At 33.8% G+C, this 8,557-nt stretch overlaps 2 non-coding genes across 2 annotated transcripts; one reads left to right on the top strand and one right to left on the bottom strand.

The window, feature by feature from the left end:
• Nucleotides 1-730: 730 nt before the first annotated feature.
• On the bottom strand, nucleotides 731-802 carry Trnae-uuc. The gene has a single exon. It is a non-coding gene; the product is annotated as a tRNA-Glu (tRNA).
• A 1,755-nt stretch (nucleotides 803-2,557) lies between these two features.
• On the top strand, nucleotides 2,558-2,629 carry Trnae-uuc. The gene has a single exon. It is a non-coding gene; the product is annotated as a tRNA-Glu (tRNA).
• Nucleotides 2,630-8,557: the final 5,928 nt, after the last annotated feature.

Below are 8,557 nucleotides of genomic sequence, written 5' to 3'. Positions count from 1 at the left end.
GAGTTTCCTCTTTCCTCAAGTGAGTGAGTAAGTGGTCACCATCGCCCATAAACAATGGCGCTGTAAGAAATATTAACCATTCCTTACATCGCCAATGCCCCACCAACCTTGGGAACTAAGACGTTATGTCCCTTGTAGTTACACTGGCTCACTCTCCCTTTTAATCGGAACACAAAATGACTGAGTACTGTTGTTTGGCGGTAGAATATCAGATTAGTGGGTGGTACATACCGAGACGGGCTAGCACCAAGCGCCACCACCAGAAACAAAATTCGAATAAATAATAGTATAGAAAAAAATTGGTAGAAAATCCAATCAGTAGGAAATCATAAGATAATTTAGCGTCACAGCAATATTTACTTTTGGGTTTCAAACGCAGGCTTAAAAAATAAATACAATGAGGAATTAAGTTAGTTCACACAAATTAATATTTTAAATGTTGTCTACACAAAATGATGACGTTTATGGGTAACAAAAATGCCAGCAGCATTTAGAAAGTATTGTTATGGTCCTGTTTACCTACGAATTGAACAAGCAAGGGCCTCACTAACCCTTTCTTTCTTGTTCTGTTTACTTTATTCTACGGTTCATAAATCCCAGTGTACGGAAAAAGCCCGGAAACGTTTTTGATGTTATCCGCCATTAAAGGAACGCTTAACAAGCATTATATATTAAATATTATTTATTTATTCACCCACCAAAAAGGCAACTTGTAATAGTAGCTTAAAAATTCCCGTACCGGGAATCGAACCCGAGCCTCCTGGGTGAAAGCCAGGTATCCTAGCCACTAGACCATACGGGATATGACAAATAAAACGAAGTTTTGCAAGAAATTCTAAACATCTGTAATTCTATTATAACATTGAATCGTAACACCAATTAAAAATAGATTTAGGCACTTAGGTTTAAACTCGACCACGGAAAAAATCGCTTACTGAAAAGCCAATATTTTCTTTGGGGAATTTCTTATCTATTTATTATTCAATTATTTATCTTTCAAACTTAAAGAATGTATGTCTAATATTTCATTCACTATTGATTTGCATATGACGTCATTGTAGTCGTATAAAAATGATGTTTCATATTGAAAATGCCTATGTCCGTTCTTGGAATTCCAGCTTGATTCATATTAATATTCATCGAATTTGTTTTAGTGATTTGGCCGTAAAATAGCAACAGATAGAGATAGACATACTTTCCTATTTACAAAATTAATACAGATAATGTTTGTAATGTACTCTGTGCTCGCGAGCATCTCTACCCAAAAAGTACGATAATAGGTTGCAGGGAAACTTCTGTCGTATTTTAAATAAGCAGATAATTTTTCTTGTAAATAAAAAAATAAAATCTGCCAGGTGAGTCATTGGGATTTTTACCTGAAAGATTGCTACAAGTTGTAACAAATAACGGGGCGTATATAATTGATTAATATTGAATACATTTAAATGAATTCAAATATTTTATTTAAAATACGACAGGGCTTTCCCTCCAACCCATTACATTAGTATGTATACATATATTTAATTTAAGCGTTTTATATGAAACATATTCTACAAAAGACAAACTCATTGTGGGCTATAAAATTACAAATGATCCATTTTGGGCACATAACCCGACTAAATTAAAGAGTTAAAACTTTTTAATTTAGTCGGTTTAAACTTTTCTATGTCTGTTTGTTTAATCTTTATGTTGATAATCCAACCGTAAACCTGATAATGAGAAATCAATCTATTGGAATATTTATTACAGATATTGATCGGATTATTGACAATTGTTACCCGGCCTTATTTTAAATCGGGCGAAGAATTACATATCATGTTAAGATAAATAAATTGGTGAATGAGATTGGAGTATTCGTTTCAATAGTTATATTTAAGAGTTATTTTTAATTTGACCAAACATTGAAAACATGAAACATTGATAAATAAGAGATATTGCTCAAAAAAGATTATTTTAAAGATAAATAGCATGGACTTATTATTGTTTTTTCGGAAGGATATATCTTTCTTAATTGTCGTACACAGGAATTGAAAGGGTGGAAAAGAGTGACTACTGAGGTTTTTTCTATTCTTCTTGATATAATCTGCTTTTCGAACCGGTGATTGCTTTACATATAATTCAGTACTGAAATATGACGATTCTTCGACGATAAAGAGTGTTTTCATCACTGTACTTAAATGAAGAATATCTTAATTTTAATTATAATAGCATCTCGTCAATGGAAATGAAGAAAGACTAAAGCGCCAAAATAATATTTTTGAGAAAAGAGATTTAAAGTAAAATAAATAAGTCTCTATTTCAAAATTACGGAATAAGGAATTCCATTCACTATATATACAGTGATTATATATGTTGTAAACGTTGTTGTATAAATTGTACGTAAATAGGTTTTCTAACCTTTTTTTTTCAAATCGACTCATAATGTGATTAGCGCTTTTAAACAAACCTACAATTCGTCCAAAACGGGTTTGTGCTATTAAAATAATAACATGTCTTTTAAATACTAGAATAAAATATTGATTGGCATTTGTTTCGGAACTTCGCTCAATTTGTCATCTCCCGTATGGTCTAGTGGCTAGGATACCTGGCTTTCACCCAGGAGGCTCGGGTTCGATTCCCGGTACGGGAAACTAATCTTTTTATTTTAAACTTTATAATATGAATAAATGGAATTCAGAACTCAATAATGGTATTACTAATTTTTTCCAAATAATAATATTCATAAAAAAAAGAAATATTAAAATTCAATATTAGATGAAAACCCAAAATGTTACTTTTCAATTCAAGTGTTTCTCATTACGGCAAACCTGTGTCAATACTGAAGTAATGATACTTTGTTATATATTTAAATTTAAAACAAGTCAAAATTAAAAATAGGTTCTATATAAGAGAGGAGAATGGTGACGAAAATTAATTATGATTCTTTAAACGAAATATTAATGAACCTTCTTGTCATCAATAGAAGCAATAATGCAGGCCTTTAGATCTTTACTATAAATTTTAAAATTTATAAATTTACTTGGTGGTAAAGCTTTGTGCAAGCCCATCAGGGTAGGTACCACCCACTCACCAGTTATTCTACCGCCAAATAACAGTACTCAGTATTGTTGTGCTCTGGTTTGGGGGGTGAGTGAGCCAGTGTAACTACAGGCACAAGGGACATAACATCTTAGTTCCCGAGGTCGGTGGCACATTGCCGATGTTAGGAATCCTACTACTATTATAAAGGCGAAAGTTTGTATGTATGGATGTATGGATGTTTGTTACTCTTTCACGTAAAAACTACTGAATGGATTTGAATGAAACTTTACCACAATATAGCTTATACATCAGAATAACACATAGGCTAAAATTTTTGAGGTTTCTAATGTGAGGTCGTAAAAAAACACATTTTTTGCGCTTACATTGCAAACGCTGACTGATTCCTACCATATAGATCAAAACAATGTACTACAGTATTGTACAACTTAAAAAGGTCTACAAAAAAGTCCGTGATGGTATATGTTTATCTCTTAGGAATAACCCACAATAACCATTTTTTATCCTTTACTTTGTACGAGAAATAATGACTTATTTACGAAGCGATTTTAAGCGATTACTAGACTAGACGGGACGAACCTGAAGTCCACGCGAACGAAGTCGCGGGCAAAAGCTAGTAGTTAATATTTCTTACAGCGTCATTGTCTTTGGGTGATAGTGACCACTTAACATCAGGTGGCCCATATGCTCGTCCGCCAACCTATACCACAAAAAAAAATATAATATCTTAGTTAATTATTACTCCATTTGAATATATATTTTTTTTAATTAAAAGGTCTCAAACTATTTCTATGAAATACTTTCAGTTTCGTTTAGAAACCATTTTTGAAACTAAAAAAAATATTAATATTTATAAATTATAACCACAATTCATAAAATAATGTTTTAAAATGTTGTAAGATTTTATTTATTTTATGTTATAGGGGACAAAAGTGCAGGAGGCTCACCTGATGCGATTGAGAGAAAGTGATTACCACCGCCCATGGACATCTACAACACCGGGGGGCTTGCATGTGGGTTGCTGGCCTTTAAGGAAGGAAAACGCTCTTTTCTTGAAGTTTCCCAAGTCGTATCGTTGTAGTGTGCAGAGTGGTTGTGCGAAGTAGAAAATGTCTTGAAAAACGCGCTCATGTGGATTTTTGGACATCAAGTTAGTGGGGTTGACGTTTCGAATTTTGACGAGATGTCCGAAGGTTAAATTGAGCAACCGAACTTAGGATTCATCGGAACAATTCCTCATACCACTCCAGAAATAGCTTTATGGGCACAGTATATTATTTTATCTTGATCCCTGATCTTTTCTAGTTGTGACATATGTGTATGTCACGTTTTAGATAGCACGTTAATTGAAAAAAAATATAAGCTATATAAAGTCGAGCATCCAAAAATATTACCATATGTATAAGAATGTATATTAAACCAAAATTAAATATGATGATATTAATAATATATAAAAAGTTATTAAAAAAAAGTTAACAATTTAAATAATAATTGAAATTCTCTCGAAGTCGTATCAGGCTGAAGAGCTACGTCCGTTTAATTAGTAGTTTTGTATTCTCTTCTTAGCTTTACAAGTTAAAGCAATCACGCTTTTGAATCGTGAGAACTGAAATCTACATAATTATAACATGACCGACTTAAAAGGAATATTTAAAGTAACTTTTCGTGTGACGACACCAAACAAACCACACTGACAGCATTTCATTAGTGTGAAAAGTAAGTCTGTGCTAATGAAATGATAATTTAGTAAAAATGCATGTGTGTGCTCTGCATATGTCACCGTAAGATTACAAACATCGTATTATTACAATCTGTCTCGTCAGATTTTATTTTTTTTTTTTTTATGTTATAGGGGGCAAACGAGCAGGAAGCTCTGATGGAAAGTGATTACTACCGCCCATAGATATTTGCAACACAAGTTTGCAGGTGCGTTGCCGGCCTTAAGGAAAGAGTGCGCTCTTTTCTTGAAGGTTCCTAAGTCATATCAGTTCGGAAGAACCACGGCGAAAATGTCTTGAAAATCGCGCTGTTGTGGATTTTAGGCTATCAAGGTAAAGTAGTGAAATGTCGAATTTTGACGAGTTATCCGATCGATGGGAAGCGGTCAAATTGTGCACTAGCGTCGAACGGAATGCATCTCGCACGCGGGTTAGTTGAACGTTATGTGTGAAAAGTGAAAGATAAAGCGTATTTGTTTCGATACTTTTTATTTTACCCGAGCGAAGCCGGGTTTGTATGTAGTATTATTTAAAAAAATGCAACTTTGCAAAATTTACGAAAATCTTTTCTTGCCTATTACTCAGACACCTTAAATAACTTTTAAGTATTTTTTCTTAAGCATACAAATTCATAAACCACTACATACAAATAATTCGAATAACAGATATATTTACTAATCAATAAAATTTACTAAAGTGTCGAGGAATTTCGATTAACTTAGTTTCATGTCGTTTAAAATCTAAATAACGTAAGCAGTGTTTATTAAAACGCAGGATAGGTTTAATAGTTCAAGGTTTATTAACGGTCTGTATGATGTTATGAATACTGAGAGAAGCGTATAGTACGACACAACTTAGATGTAGCATCGGTAATTTCAATAAAACCGATTACTGCCGATTTATACAACCATAGAACCATAGAAATAGCTCCCTATAGCGCCATTCGACGCTATTCGTCACTATAGATTCTCGCGTCAGTACATGTAAAATGACAAATCTCGTCAAAACAAAATAAGGGCCACCATGTTTTCTTAGTGGATTAAAAATATATGGGGTTTAGGGATATGCAAATGATTAGATTAAATTATTTAATCAATTTTTAATGTAAAGAGCAGCAGATATTGTTTTTTCCTCTAAAATTAACATCACTTTCTTTTTTTTTTTGGAAAAATCGACTTTTTAACCTAAAATACACAATGTGAAAAAGTGTCTAATTTAAAAAAAACTGAAGATTTGTTGAAACACATTTTTCAAGACTCGAAGGCATACTCTCCACCAGTTGTCGTATTGTCTCCTGTGGGATTTGGTCCCAGCTTGTCTCTACCACGTTGATGAGTTGTCGTTCGTTAGTTAGCGGTTGATTTGTGTCACGAACGCTTCTTTTTAATAAATCCCACATGTGTTCCATAGGGTTAAGGTCCGGGCTACTGGCGAGCCACGGCAGCACCCGTACAACAGCTTCTTCTACTGCTTCGACAATAGCTCTAGTTGTATGAGCGCGGGCATTGTCATGCATTAATTGGTATCCTGCACCAATTCTCTGTGTAAATGGCACCACGTGGGGTCAATGTACCGTTAAGCCGTTACCGTGCCTTCGTTGAGAATTACGAGCTCGGTTCCACCTGATAGTGATATTCCGCCCCACACCATTACGTTAGGACCCCCGAATCTGTCACTTTCGTGGATGCAAGCATCGGAAAATCGCTCTCCTTCTCTTCTCGAAACTCTAATGCGACGATCATCACTAAAAAAATTCACTTTGGATTCATCAGTGAACAATACCTTGCTCCAGTCATAGATGTCCCAGACCTGGTGCTGCCTCGCGAACGTTAATCGCCTTGCACGATGCGTGGATGTCAGTAGAATTCGCACTACTCGTCGTCTAGAGAGCTGTTGGTCTCCATGCAACCGATTCTCCTATTCGTTTGGTCACTCACGCGGGTGCCCGTCGCTTGGCGCAAGCGGTTTTGTGATGAGCGCGCGGTGACGACTCGCTCTCTGCGCGCAGTTAACCGTATGTAGCGGTCTTCCTGAGCTGTAGTTGCTCGACTCTTGGTCTTCTGGTAACTCTCCCAGTCACTTGAAACCTAATCCAAGCATTCTGGATTGCTCGCTGTAAAAAACCCAGCTGCAGAACTACAGAACGCTGCGAAACGCCCCGTTGAATCAGCGTTATGGCCCTAGTTGTGATCTGAGACAAGAAACAAGACATATGGACATACCATATGTCTTCAAATCCTCGGCATTGTTCTTAGAAAATGATAATCATGCACTAAGAAAAAGAATTCCTACAGTTCACCAAGAACTTGTCAGTTAAAATAGCTCAAAAAATCGACTTCAAATACGGTAATTTTTAGTGACTTCGAAAAAAAAAATCATATTCTACCCAGTTCAAAAATTAAGTAAGTGATATACTCTTATAATAATAATAATAATAATAATATACTTTATTGTACACCACAGTAACAGAGTAATTTAACAATAAAAATGAAATATATAGAAAATAAAAGTAGATGCACAATAAGGCGGTCTTATCGCTAGGTAGCGATTTCTACCAGACAACCTTATGGGCTTAAAAACACAGTCTTCATTTCAGAGAAGGGTGGTGTCACATGTTATATATATAATGTTTAATGTACCTATATTAAATAATAATTATCATATAATATACATACACATATTCATACAAAAATATATAAATATATACTTACTTACATACTTACATACATACATACATACATAGATACATACATACATACATACATACATACATACATACATACATAGAGACTTACATACATACATTCAAAATGCTATATCAAATATTAAAAGTATTATCACCATAAGACAATGCCAGGAAATGGTCTTTCACAAGCTTTTTAAAAATTGATAGATTTTTTGCTTGTTTAATACACAGAGGCAATGCATTCCATAATTGTACAGCTAGCAATGCATTCCATAATTGTACAGCTCTTATAATGTTTGTCAACTCTTAATGTAACGCCACAAAAAAACTTAACCGGTACCGATAGCTTAAAATTTATTAAATCGCTTCAAACGACAAAATAAACAAGTGGCCCTTATTTTGTTTTGACTAGTATATTTGGTCATATATTGTTACATGTTATTCGGAGGTGATCGGTTCTACGAATTTTGCCGATGCTACATCTAAGGTGTGTCGTACTATACGCAAGATGATTTTAAATTTAAGATAACGAGCATATAAAAGGTTGAAGGTTATTTTATCCCTGTATTGAGACATACTATTGAATTTATTTGACACTTTGATCCAATAGTTAATGGATATAGTTTGGGAAATAATTTATTTTTCTTACAATATCAGTGTCCATATTCAAGGGTTACTAGTATCGTGTGTTATGTGGTTCAGAAGCTGGTCTACCTAAAATGAATTCGATGAAAGTTCATTATTGTGTAACACATTTATTATTTTAATGATTTACTAACGAACACATTCATTAGTAAATCATTTAAATAATTTTCCATGTAGTTATATAAATCCGAAATCGTTCCATTTCAATTATTATAGAATCAACATAGCATTTAATTAAAATGTTTATACCTGATATATTTATCAGATAAAAAGGTCTTAAGGAATTGTTTTTCAAATTAGAACTAAAAACAATAAAAAATAATAAATCTTGTGCTATATCGGCCTTGAAAACTTTCAAGACTCGTAAAATGTTCCGTTTTAGTCTTGGAGATCAGTTTAGATAAGAAATATGTTATGATATACCGCAGTTGAAGAGTTTTATGTAATGTTTTGTTATTAAAACAGAAAG

Source organism: Vanessa cardui, chromosome 9 (genome assembly GCF_905220365.1).
Source record: "Vanessa cardui chromosome 9, ilVanCard2.1, whole genome shotgun sequence".
Taxonomy (NCBI): domain Eukaryota; kingdom Metazoa; phylum Arthropoda; class Insecta; order Lepidoptera; family Nymphalidae; genus Vanessa; species Vanessa cardui.
Note: the sequence above shows the minus strand (reverse complement) of the source record. Positions and strands in the feature narration are given on the sequence as shown.